At 35.8% G+C, this 14757-nt stretch overlaps 1 long non-coding RNA gene across 1 annotated transcript; it reads left to right on the top strand.

Moving 5' to 3' along the window:
- Positions 1–6339: 6339 nt before the first annotated feature.
- On the top strand, positions 6340–9393 carry LOC121413372. The gene is made up of 4 exons (XR_005969737.1): positions 6340–6457; positions 7444–7530; positions 8231–8339; positions 9061–9393. It is a non-coding gene; the product is annotated as an uncharacterized LOC121413372 (long non-coding RNA).
- Positions 9394–14757: the final 5364 nt, after the last annotated feature.

Below are 14757 nucleotides of genomic sequence, written 5' to 3'. Positions count from 1 at the left end.
GAGAATAATTCAGAAATGAATATAACCCGCCTTTCTCCAAAATAAATTCGGTGAGTAGGAAAATATATGAAAGGGTATGGAAATTAAAACGTCTTTTATGCACGGTTGTAGTCAGAAGCGAGCCTATATAATAATTATATGCAGTTATTATAGTCTTCGAATATAGTCTCACCATACGAGCGCATATACATACACAATACAGAGCAGCACTTAATAAAATATTTTGAATAATTTGACTGATTTTTTGATGCATTGGGTATATTGCTATCCATAAATTGAATTTTGACAAGATTTCTGTTCTTTTGCACAAGACTAGTATTCCTAGTTTTTGTTTACGTGAAAAGCGCGAGTTTCTTAGTAGAACGTAAACCATGTCTTAGTCAATAAGACTAGCAACCGCTTATAAATATTGATCAATTTGCGTGCATGGTGATGAATCAATGCATATTCATCCGCACGATCATTGCTTACTATGACGTCATGGACTACCGTGAACAGTCATTGCAATCGAGATCAAGGTAGAGCTCCTAGCGATTCGGAAAAAAAAATAATGTACTTTCAATATTCTGGTGAAACAATTTGTAGTTTTCCCATAGATTGTCTGACAGGCTGGGATTTTTTTTTGTCATCTCTTCAATTCTCAGTTAAAAGCCAGTTTCATATAATATTTTCAATATTTTTCTGTTTCATAACACATGAGCAAGCTACTTGTCATCCGAGCGGTCCTAAATCAGGAGGAAAGTAACTGAGACTGATATTTGACGGGGTATCGTTCAACAGTAGTGTAAGTGATCTTTCAGAGCCGACTTGACAGTAATCTCTCGACTTATCCAATTTATAAACAAACAGTCCTCAGGGGGGTGATCGAGGTGATAAATATTTTGTCTGCACGCGAGCTTGACAGACGGTGGTTTGATATTGCGGTCAGCGAGGTTACGTAATCTTTTAACAGCCCGACCAAACTTTTCTTTTTCCCTCTCCCCGCTCTCTCATGCCCCCCTCTCTCTCTCCACCCTTTTTCTCCCAGTAGGGACGTGGGAGGGAGATCCGAGGCTATTAAAGGACAAGTCCACCCCAACAAAATATGGTGTCAATATATAAATAGAGAAAAATCCAACAAGCATAACACTGAAAATTTCATCAAAATCGGATGTAAAACGAGAAAGTTATGACATTTTAAAGTTTTGCTTAATTTCACAAAACAGTAATGTTATATGCACATCCTGGTTGGTATGCTAATGAGAAGACTGATGACGTCATCCAATCACTATTTCTTTTGTATTTTATTGTATGAAATAGGGAATGTTCTATTTTTCTCCTCATTGTCAAGCGAGACAACGATTAATTCCTCCTGAACATGAGGAATGAGCATTGTTTAATACTATATGGTTCAGTGAAGTAGGTCCTTATTGTCAAATCTGTAAAAGATGAAATATTGTATAATTCAAACAATAAAAAAATAAAAGAAATAGTGAGTGAGGGACATCATCGAATGTCTTATATGAGTTGTGCATATTACTGTTTTGTGAAAAATAAGCAAAATTTAAAAATGTCATAACTTTCTTATTTTACATCCGATTTTTATGAAATGTTCAGCGTTTTGCTAGTTTCATTTTGCTCTCTTAATTCAAATCAACATCTTTCTGGGGTGGACTTGACCTTTAAACATCTTTAGCTGCTCATTTCAAAGGTTGGTATTATCATGCTATTTTGGTGAAACAGTTCTAACATCAGTTCATTTTATCTAATGCCATTCCGTCCATCAACATTTCTTCTCACAACCATCCATAGTTCATTAACCAAATTTTGGTCCAATAGCCACTTCGCCTTATCATGACCATTTTGTATTACAACAAGTTGGTCTAATACCCATTTTTCTCCATTTCATCCAAGTAAAATTTAGTGCAATTAGACCAAATGGTTTATGGACGTGGCTATTGGATCGAGTTGGTAATTGGACGAATTGGTGAGTGGAAGAATTGGCTATTAGACCACTGGATAGTGTACAAAATGATGGTAGACAAAAAATGATAGTAGACGAGTTGGTAATTGGACGAATTGGCATGAGACCAATGAAAAAAATGATTGTCTCATATGCAACGAGAAAGCCATGAAGCTGATGTTGTCATCTCCCCATAGATTGAGTTACAGACAAATAAAAAGATTCAAAAACTATAATTTCAGAATCATTAGTTTGAGATTGTTAAATCGCTTGCAAATCATAATAATAGCCTATAATTTTAAATGAATTCATTGTTAGTTATTTATACGAATATAGAATTGCTTGATTATCACAAAGAAAATAAACCGCATATAGTAGCATTTCACAATGTTTTGTCTTAATATTCCTCCATAAATTTTGATGTGAAAATAGATCCTGGGTCCTGGAACTTCTTTTTTTAACAAGTGTGCACCTAGTTACAATTGTAGGGCGTGGTTTTGCCTAAGACTGCTGCGGCGCATGTTCGTTTGGATTAGCCAGTAGTTAACTGGGGGTGTTTAAGAATTAAAAACATACTAAAAGTTTGATGTAATGACTGTCATCTCTCATCCCTCACAACACATACACACTGAAACTAAACTGAAATGAAAAAACATAAGTGTAACTAAAATTAATGTTTAAATTATCATCATTTAATTAAATTGTTTAACTAAATATCAACTAAATGTTAACCCTATCGTCCCTAGCCTTATTAAAGCCACATCTACATTGTAAGGTACTTGCCCATTGCAATGGCCAACACTCTCTCCTCCACCACCATTTGAATAGACGAAGCTCAAAAACAATACCGCACTACATTTTGATATGTCTCCTTCCCAAACGACAAATCTGAACTGCCAACAACTACCAAAAAGCATGAGGTCCATGCCCCAACCCTGATATCCCATAATAATTTCTTTGTTTTTCACTGCATCCATCCCATAATAACAGTATAACACTAGTGTATAAAACAAGGATACAAGAGAGGGAGAGAGAGGGGGAGAGGGAGAAAAGAGAGGAGAGGGGTAAGGAAGAAAGTGGTCATTGTGCATTAATGCACTACACTGATAGATTTATGGTCCAAGTGAGCAATAAAGATCCTTGATCAAAGACCAGAGGCCTTGGAATGGACATGAATGAAAACTAGTAATTTTGAAGATATATAGTATAATAATTATGAAATGAAAAAAATGCAGAATTACCCCAAAATTCTCAAGCTTACACAACTATGATGGGTAAAGCATTTCTATTTTTTTTAATGCAGGATAAAAGAGCATAGGTGTCGTGGCCGGGGATCGAACCCCGGACTTTCCACGTACAGCCAGGTGCCTTATCACTCGGCCACTGCACCTCCACAAAGGTTAGCGATTGATCGTACCCTTGATTTTCACGATTAATGTAGTCGATGGAATCAACTGTAGAAAAAAATGTTCTACGGTCATTGCTAAGTTTTTTTGTGTGTGTATACGGGCCACTGGTCTTTCGATTCACAGCAATTAGCGACTGCGTTTGGAGACTATACTATGAGAGAATAGGATATGAATATTCAACACGGATGACAATTACTCCGCCAGACCAACAAAAGCCAACCATTTTACGTTATTTTCAATGGCATACAATTGATCAGTATGTAGTCGGTTCTCACTCAACCATAACTAGAATTCGAACAATAGCCATTAACAACTTCACTTGTTCATTGATCCAAAGGCGTTCCCATCCTGCATGTTGCCAAAAGTAATTGACATCACTGTTTGCTTTCAAATTATTTTGCTAGTAAATTTGTGACACTTGTACTGTACTTTTCCTTTATTCTCTTCAAATTATGCAATATACGAGATTATTTTGAATGATCATGAAGTTTAGAAAATTCTGGATCAATGCAAAATACATTTGTGGCATTTTGAAGATCGGTTGAAACTGCACATTTATATTCTTCTCTTTCTCTTTTCTTCGAAATGTGCAATATACAAAGATCATCATTGGAATGATCGTGTATTTTTTTTTTTTGGGGGGGGGTGCTCCCCACTCGAATTTCGAATTTTGGCAACCCTTTTGGAAAGGGTCGTCCCCCAGAGGAGAGGAGGTTGGGGCAAAATCTTACCTGCTTGCATTTATCTCATCTATATCATTCAATGAAATTAATTGAAATGTAAATGCCAGATTAACTGTATTTTACTGTACAAGAAATGTATTTATTGTTTGTTTTAGTATTATATATATATGTTCCATCACTAGGCTACATGACAAAGTTGAATTCTCAAGAATGGACAAACACTGACATAAACTGAATGAAATTTAAGACTTAGCAAGAGTTGTCGATTGATTTAAAATAAATCTCAAGAATTAAAATGACAGCTGTATAAAGAGCCCGAAGTATTATTAAGATTTTCGGCATTTCAGATAAATGCGCCTTTGATCAAGACTATGCTTGAGAAACTGAGCGAAACTGAGCGCAAAACCACAACATTGGTGCCGTGTGAAAAAGCATAACAACAGACAGGGGCATACACGGTCCCTTCTCTTTACATACTGCGAGGGTGCGAGGCCCCTGCGAGGCCTGACTGCTAAAATTTGAAAATATACATCCTTAAAGATAAATTCCAGTTTTGGTAACGATCGCAAAATGACTTTTTACAGAATCTAATATGATGACCACCCAAGTGTCTGTTTGTATGAATAAAAATATGTGCCAAAGGATTCTGGAAGAAATTGTGTAATTGCTGAGAAATAAGCAAAATAAGCGTGGATTCGGTCACTTCCGTCGGGTCTTTATTCCAGCAATAATAATACACTGTCCCACGTGTGCCTATCTGTGTTGGTGATCTTCAGTGTGAACATTTTTCAGCGTAGATTTCAAGATTTCACAAAGTTCAGTTTATGTCACTGTACCAGATCTAGATCCTCAATGATATACTGACAATTAAGCCTGGTTTTACAGACTTTCTCATGAAATCAGTGTTTACTGCAACTACTGGAATTTCTCTTTAAAATAGAAAACAGGCAACACAGGTATTTAAGTGTCTTTTTTCGTATAGGCCTAAACCATTGATCATTTTCGGCGTGTAAAGGGCATTTACAATTACACCTAAGTCTATTCCATTGTCTGTGTTATTATATTCACCGCTCGGCACCAAACGCCTATCTCTGTACCCGAGTACTTGGCGAGTGCAAGATGTGAATGGTCATTAGTTCTTGCACGCGGCACTCTTTCAAGTGCCCTGAGCTCCCAAATAAACAGAGAGAAATTGACCCTTGAAAATAAATGTATACTTTGAGTTAACACCCAAAAGCCAGAAAAACGTAACAGTAGACCATGAATAGAGCATGATTTCATAGACAAATAATGTGGAAATATGAGGCCTTTGATCTTACCACGACATCTAAAATGATTATTTAAAAAGATAGTATGGTATAATAAAGCATAATAGCAAGGATAATAATTTCTGTCTTAATAATCATATCATAGTAATGATTATAAAAAAAAATGATATACATCGTATTTTTAATGAAAAAATTATGTAATTACAATATCAATGATAGATAAATTATGATTATAATGGTTTTAAAAATAGGCATTTTCTGTATAACCCAAAGGCATTTCCACATTATTTTGAAAAGTAAATAAATAAATGTAGTTTCATCTTCAGAAATCAACTGAGGGTATACATATCTGTATCCATAGAACCATATCATTATATATATATATATATATATATATATATATATATATATATATATATATATATATATATATATATATATATATATATATTCCCCATCCCTTGTGAGGTAAAAAAAATTACCACAAAATCGAGTCCAGTTCGTTACTTCATGGAAAAGTTTGTACAATTTACATTTCCTTTCGTCCATTCGGTTAGACAGATTTCAAAGCAAGATATTATGTAAGAATGCTAAACAGGGTCAGGATGAAGAAATTGAATAGACCAGGTGATTAGAATTTAGCATATGTAATTGTCATTTCTACTTAGAATGCATGAGAATGTTTCTATTGCAATGTACTTGGTCAACATATTGTTAAATACCAGACGCTAATTCATTTTTGCATCCCTTGGATTTATCTTATGAAAAGCACGATACGAAATGAATAATCAAGCACCAATCTTGGTGCTTATCTCATTGAATATGTAAATCACCATGCCAACTGAGTTCACACGACCTTCTACTGATCGTGTGCAACAACTGGCTTCACGTTTTCAATTTTAACAGTAGAGAAGGACGTGTGCAAAAGATCACCCCCACCAAAGCCTAGTCTTCCGTGCATGCACACTTTTGGATTATGGAGATTTTTGTTTTGCACACGGTTCTATTTGTGAGAAAAACATAAATACCTCTGAATTCCCTATTTCTCTCACAAAAGCAGGAAGAAAGCATCGAACACGAACGACTGACTTTTAATCTTGTGAACGACTTCGAATATACTCTTAATCATGCCTAGCAAGTGTGTATGCTGCCAAGGTGAGTTTAGACAACAATTCCTTACAATTCTCAGCACATTTTCATTTATTTCTTCTCCATTCTTTTTTTATTAATCTATTTTCTTCATTAGTTTTGGCATTATTTTTGAGAGGGTAGTGGCTGACGCTTCTCTATATTTAATTGCGGTCTTTATTCTTTACAACTGTTTTAATGGTACTGTAAAAAGGTTTTTCCCTGAGAAAATCGTTTGTAATGATGCCCCCAAACCCCGCTTCCATGAACATCGTTCGTTCGTAAAGTGGCTCCGTACTCTAGTAATGGTTCTACGTAGTACAAGTGTATTTTCTGTCTATAAATCTGATGTGTTGAATCTTTCGAGATAGAGGGGGAGGGGGTATGATAACAAAACATCGAGAAAATATACTTGCCCTAGTCCTGCTTGAAACTCACACGATTGTATTTTTGCCTTGTAATATATATATATATAATACAGTGATCCGAATGTTTATGAAAAGGACGTTGCAATAGAGTTTATTTATGAAAGACTACATGTCATGAATATTCATGATCACAAATCAAGGAATGGTCTGACTATTACAGGCTGTCGATGCGTTCATCACAATTTATCACCTCGTATTGTTATTGCATTCTGGAGGTTTTTTTTAGAAAGAATTTATGAAGTAAAAGGCATTTTAATGACCGATCGATGCTTAGAATATATCTAATATTATTTATCTCCTAATAATTTCGATTTTACCTTAAAGGTGTGATTTCAATGTTATTTTATATTTAACCTATCTTTAAACAGAAATTTGAAATTTTACACTCATACTTTTTAGATTTGTTAATCAAGTACTATTCTTTGCGGGGGTGGGGGATGTGTTATAAAAAAAAACATTGAATTACTTTTCGGTATAGAGGCTTGTAAAGTCTAGTCTGAAAGACCCACGTTTTCTTCATGAATGTTCATCTACTATATATATCAATGTTTACGAATCTTTTCTGTTTTATCTTTCTGAATCCAGAGGGAAATGCATGTAATTGCATTGGCCAGTGCTGTTCCACGGGAGAGTGCTGTAATGGTGGATCATGCTGTGTAAATCAGTGCTCAAGTGAGTTCAAGATCATATTTCTTACGATGTATTTTGGTAATATATATATATTTGGTAATACATTGCCTTATGTTCGCTCTTTCATCTTTTTAAATGTTTTTTTATATTCATATAATCACAGAGCCCTGAGGTAGACCAGCTTTAATGTTAATATTTTGCATATCATGTATCTTGCCATCTGTAACTCGTAACATATTTTCGTATTTTTACTTTGAATTTGTTCCTTTTTCTGTATCTCATATGTCCTGTTACTATGTTTTTCGTACATTGTATGTCTTTTAATGCTGATCAGGCCACTCTGTATGAATATTTGAGAATAAATAAATAAATAAGTAATACCATAATGACCAGTCCTACCCAAAGCTATGCCTACAACTATTTTGTTTGATGCTTTATGTATTGTATTATCCGTTGATTTATTTTATGACTGAAAATAATTGATGATGAATAAGAATGTCTACTGGTAAAATGATTCTTCCTCTTCTTCGGAGGTTGATCTGCCTCCTTCAAGAATGAAGATTATTTAAGATGCTGAAAAGTGTGATTCTCAAAGTGGAATACAGTTGCGTTATCAACATATTTTTTCACTCCTTTTGAAATATCTATTGTAACCTTGCCTGATATTTGTTCACATTATCTGATTTGTGATTATGTGAAAAGATTTAAATCAAATATTCTATGACACCATTTATTATTGCAGATTCCGCGTGCAAGTCTTCGTCCAACAGCTGTTGCACCAACGGATGTTCATGCACTGAGGGAAACTGTAAGTGCTAGAAGGATCTCTGCTCTTTGCTCCGGAACGGAAGGTGAGAAAGACTCACTATTTTCAGGTCCTTGTAACAAAAAACAAACTTTTAGAATATTGCTATGTTTTATTGAACAAATCAAAATCATATACAATGTTTACATAATCAAACATTAAGAATAAAGGGAGGAAATATAGAAATGAAAAATAAGGAAAATACCACTGATTGTAAGACTAAGCCGTACGCAGATAGGTGGGGGTGCCTTCCAGAAATTATGAAGACTTGTCTTTTTACTGAGTTTTTCTAAAATTTAACAAAATGTGCTCGAGATATTTCAATTTCACCCTATAAAATGCGACCCCCCATTACAAGCGACCTCTTCAAAAAAATTATATGTTTTCCCCCTAAACAAAAATCTGTATACGGTAATCATTGACATTTGTGCAATCATTAAAAATCACCTTATCGATAAAAGTAAGCTTTGTGTTACTACCGATATATTTTTTTAATTTGTTTTAAAAGCTACTGATTTCTTTTATGTCTTTGAATTTCCACTGTTGAAAAAAAAACCTACAACTGACGTATTTCCAATGAATTTTATGGGCTCAAAAATAAATATATATCCATATGAAATAATTCTTTTTGATAATAATCTGCATCCTTTTTTTGAGAAAATGTCATCTCCTACAGTTCAAAATGCCTGCCTGTGATGATAATGGATACAAATGATAACATTTCTTCCCCTTTTCTCTCCTCATTTTTCTTTATATCTTTACTACAGGTTGTTAAATGCAGCTCTAATTTATATATGACGTCTCTTCTGCCGATGTATACCTCGTGGATTTGACATGTATATTGTTTATACCACATGCCAGATTTTTTTTATGTATCATATGTATATTTACTCTTTGTAAAAAATAATAAAGTAAGTTATTAAAAATGGTGACACAAATGCTTTACTATAAATAGTTAAGAGATTACATTGCATTTATATGTTTTGTTACTTTTTTATTATCCCTGTATTACATTCTTCAATGATGTTATATATGAACTTTGAAAAACTGGGACCATTTTGAAAGACTCAATGTGATTAAACATATTTAAGTAATTGAAATGATTGTTATGCAAAGTTTATTTTGTTTTGATGTAGCTTCATTCAATATCATGTACCGAGGTGCTTTTGATAAGTATAATACAATTGTGATGTATATAAGAAAGGAATCAAGGAAATTCATGGAATAGGGAAATTGGTATCTCCGTCTGGGAGAGATTGAGATGTGCGTACTTGCACCCTTGTTGCAACGGATGATGCAGCAATGAAGTTTGATGTTATATGAGAAACTTAAGCGATGTGTCTGATTCGGCGAGACTACAGCACTGCATGCAAAACTTCATTCCCACTGTGATAGTCTTGCCACATCAGACACATCACTTATGTTTCGCCTATAACAGAATTCTAGCTGCAGACTTCATCTAGATTATATAAGCTAAGATGAGTGTTATGAAGATCGGGAAGCAGGGAGGGTGGGGCTGGGGTGAGAATAGGTGTGTGAGGGAGAGTTTGCATGCACGTATGGTGGGGGCGGTTAGCTGGTGAGGCGAAAGGGGGGGGGGCAAAATGAGAAAGAGAAAAGGGGAGGCAAAAGAGAAGATAGAGATAAAAGGGGAAGGAAGAGAGAACGAAAAAAGGGAGAGTGAAATGGGAGAAAGGAAAGAGAAGAGGAAAGGAGAAATAAAAAATGGGGAGAAGGTAAAAAAGGAGGGGGGTGGGTAATGAAAGAGCGGGGGCACCGATTTAATGTTCTACCTGGGGCGAAGTATACATTCAAACTTTGGGGCGCCGATTTGATATTAGACATGGGGGAGCCACATTGATTGAAAATGAGGGGGCATTCAATTGACATCGGATCCAGGAGGGGGGAGGGGGTGGAAGCCTAATTGATGTTCGACCTATGAGACGCCAATGTTTGTCTGGAGGAGCCAAACTCATGTGAAACATACAGTTTGACGCTTGCGCTCGCGTCAAATGTTTAGACATAGATGCCTTTTCTGTTCATACCAATACCAAGAGCATGAAGAGTGCGTAGAATGTCCAAATATAGGCCCCCTATAAAAAAATCATTTCGACCTTCCCGCTCGCATGATTCCAAAAGTGAACAGGATGGGTATCTAGTCAACATTTCATGCGAGTGCGAACTAAAATTTTCTGATTTTCCGACCTTACAGCTGGACATTCGGAGCACTTTTTCAAACCATGAACATGGTCATCATCTAACTAAATAACTGACGTGAGCGCGAAAAGCGAGATAAAAATTTTGATATTTTTACCTAAAACTTCGACATTCTAAGCACTTTTCGTAATCATGGCAAGAATGGGCTCTAACCAAACATCGAATATCATATTAGCACCACAAAGGTCGAACATGAATTTGTTAAAATTTGTCGAACATCAGTGTATTGTCTGTTATTGTTTTTTTCTCTTTCCTTTTTTCTTTTTTTTTTCTTCTTTTGTTAATTGTTCTTGTCTTTTGTTTCGTTTGTTTGTTGTTTTTCTCTCTCTCTCTTTTATGTGTATGGTTTTACTTCATCTATTTCTCCTGTTTGTTGTTGTTGGTGTGTTAGTTTGTTCAGTTTTGGGGTCTGACGGGGGGGGGGGGTTCGTGGGGCGGGAGAATGCTCAATATACATTCATTCTTTCGACAACAAAAAATGTTCCAGGGCCCTGTGGAAACCTGTCTCGGTAATGGATTGTAGGAAGAAGAGAAAGGAGAAGTTTGGGCGGTGTAGGAAGGAGAAGTTTGGGCGGAAGCGGGGGGGGGGGGGGACAGGTCCCCCCTAAAATTGAGGTGGGGGCGGACCCCCCACCTTTTTGCTTGTCAATTCTGTTTCCTGCGTCCCCCTATTCAGATGGACCCGCTAAAATGTTTCTGGTCCCCCATCCCCTAAAATTTAGGTTGATGACCTTTTTGACCTGTGTCCATCACAAAATTTCAGTTGGACCCCTCCTATTCTTTTGGCCTCCGCCGCCAATGGTTTTCAACGGTCCGGCGACAATCGCTCCGCTCTAAATTCCAAACACTTTTCGAACGACCACAGTCAACCCTGGTTTTAACGTTATACCCTATACTTAACGTAAGTCCCAGGGGCGTCGATCCATTTTTCAGAGGGGGGGGGGGCAAAATCATAAATCAACGTTCCACAGGCGCTCGACCTTACAAACGCTCACCCACACACACATACATATATATCTTACCAACAAATTAATGCGAGCGCGGAGCGCGAGCTGAGATTTTGAGTATACTGACCTTAAAACAGGAGTAGCGTATCTGTTTAGTACTGTTTGTAGTAACTCATGAGGAGGATACATGTCTCACTAAACAGATAATGCGAGTGCCGAGAACGAGCTGAAATTTCTTTATATTCTGACCTGAAAGTTTGATATTGTAAGCATTTTTGGTACCAATGATTAAGATTGGTATCTAAAAGAACAATAGGTGCGAGCGCGAAGCGCGAGCCGAAAATTTTGATATTTCGATCTAAAAAAATGACAGTTTAATGGACGTTTTTATTTAAAAAACCCCCACAAAAACAAGATATATATCAAGCAAACTTATTATTCCAAATCGAAGCGGGAGTTCTTTTGAGGTTTAGAACTGAAAACGGGGCATTTTTTTAATCATGAAAAGTATGGGTTTTAGCTACAGAATGGATGCGAGCACGAAGCGCGAGCTGAAAATTTTTATATTCCAATCTTAAAAGCGGACATTTTAAGCATGATTTGAAATAACGAACGATTTGTGTATCTCAATCTCGCTTGCTGAACATTACGATCTTATTATATTCTTGCACATCCGGAATTATTGGGGGGGGCAAAACGATATGTTTGCCCCCCCAATATATTCATTGGTGAGGCGATCGCCCCCCCCCTGCCCCCCAGGATCGACGCCTCTGATTGGGTCCCCATTGCAAACCTAACCCTAAATGTCCAATTAAGCCCGGAGCAATCGTCGCAGGAGAAAATATCGTGTCACCATTCAGGAATATCCTTAACATTCAATTTTCTACTCGTGTGCAAAATGAAGGAGTGCAAAAGTACTGAGCGCTACTCCTCATGTAGAGCAGTCTCTATTCAGGATGTTGACGTTCGGCAAAGATCATGATTGCCAATAATTAATCCACAATCCTCTTTTAGCCTCCTGAATACAGACATTATATATAGGATCAGTCAACAGCAACAAATAGCTGAATTAACAGAAAAATAGTGCCAACCAACACGAAACTTTATGATAATACGCCTATCTTCAAACCAATTAGTGGGATGGACTTCACTCTTAAATACATTAAAAATGATTTGAAATAGTGACCACCATAAGATCAGTCTATTGAAAATATATTTGTCATCGAAAGACATTAAAAGAATGGGTGAATCGACCTAAATTGTCAATATTTTTTTAAAAAGCGCTTCATAATTATGTCCAGAAATTATCTTTTCTGTACGTTTATTGGCTTTTTGCAATTGCCGTCTTTCTTTGTATCTTCATAACGTATTTTTTTATCATATTGTTGAGAGTAACGTGAGCGTTTGGAAATTATGTTCATGTTATAGAGTCTAATGTAGGCCTACACCAGGCTAGTAAAGTACTATTATAGGTCTTTATTTATTCATTTTTAAAAATTTATTTATTTATATATTTATGTATTTTTTATTTAAGACACTATCCATAATTACCTCAACACTCTATGCTAAGATGAATGATGAATATTATCTCTTTACAGTAGAATAATATAATATAATATTTTAACAGCTACTACTGAAAGCTAAATAGAAGGAAAATGAGAAAGTATTCAATGTATTAGGATTTTAATTTTTCAGATAAGAAAGCCTTGTTAGAGACTAGATTATTCTGCAGTATGACCGTCCTAAGTGCAAAAGCAATGTCCGTGCCGTGTGCAAAGCGAAATATTTGAGCAGACGACCCTTATCCAAACGACATAGAGCTATGCAAGCTATAAGCAAAAAATGTAAAGAAAATATTACAGTATCTTGCGTTATAAGTATATCCTCAACCCCCAATTTACATTTCCCAATTTCGATAGTAGCTAGGGCTATATTCTGCAAAAAAATCAATTATATACTATCGCTTGATTATGGGTATTACCTGTAGAAATACTGTCGGGAAATGCGAGTGCAAAGTTTGAATATTCATAAGGACATTGCACACGCACCATTTTGACAATTCACCCATCTTTGCTAAGCCCCTCCCAAATCAAGCAGCTGATTGTATTTTTATCCAATTTGTTTATCAACAATATTCTGTGTGATATACCTTAATTGTACACAGAAGAGTCGCATGTAGGATACAAAAAAGGAGGCCGTACGTAATACGCATCGACATGTTGTATAAGAATCAGTGGCCAATATTTATTGAGCTCAAAATTAAGGGCAATCGATACATATATAACATCCGAGCGAGCGAGTAAAATTTTACACTTTTATTACAAATCCTATTTTTGAAAAATAGATTTTGAAATCTATTTAAAAGAAATCTAAAAAAAATAGATTATGACATAATAAAAAAAGTCACTGTTTCCCTTTCCTATTCTTTGTCCTCTTTTTTTTTCTTGGTCGGGAACAATTTTAGGGTCCTTGCCAATAGCGTACCTATAGGTGGGGGGCAGGGGGCAGACTGCCCCCCACTGACGAGTCAAAACCCATGCAAGGAACGAATAATAATAATAATAATATAGGGTATTTATATTGAGCACATATCCACCTTGTATCCCTGCCCCCCCCCCCCCTGACGTGCCACCAGTGGCCCCTCCTTTGAAGTTGCTTGTAATTTTTTTTCTGGTACGAAATCTTTTATTTGTGGTTGAAGACCTTTTTTTTGCTTGTCAAATCTTTTGGCGGACGAATCCCCGCCCGCCCCCCTATGGAAAATCCTAGGTACGCATCTGAACTGGTCCTTGCCCCCAAGCCTCCATCTATACGTCAATGGTAAAAATGTTAGGACTTTTATCACACCATACAAAACGTATTTTCTATTCGAAGGATACTTACGAGCCTTTTCACTACGTATTTATTATTTGTCTTAAGTCTCAATTATATTGCTTCCAGATGATAAATAGTATACGAGGGTTCATCTTTCGGATCCGATTGAATATTGTTGTTTTTATAACTCAAATATTGGGAGCATGGAGACGTCCTCATTGAAAACCATATTTTCATTTTTCAATCTCAAGATATAAAAGCTAAACTTTGAAATCAACACATTATTATCATTCTGTTGTATAGAATCAATAGTGATCGTAATGCACAACAATAATGATGATGATACTATACTAATATTAATAATCTAAATAATAATGATACTATCACTTTTACAACAAAAACTACTACTACTACTACTAATAATAATAATATTAATAATGATAATAATAATAATTATAATAATAATCATATAACATTAATAATAGC

Source organism: Lytechinus variegatus, chromosome 4 (genome assembly GCF_018143015.1).
Source record: "Lytechinus variegatus isolate NC3 chromosome 4, Lvar_3.0, whole genome shotgun sequence".
NCBI lineage: Eukaryota > Metazoa > Echinodermata > Echinoidea > Temnopleuroida > Toxopneustidae > Lytechinus > Lytechinus variegatus.
The sequence above is the reverse complement of the archived record's forward strand: the minus strand, read 5'-3'. Positions and strand labels throughout refer to the sequence as shown.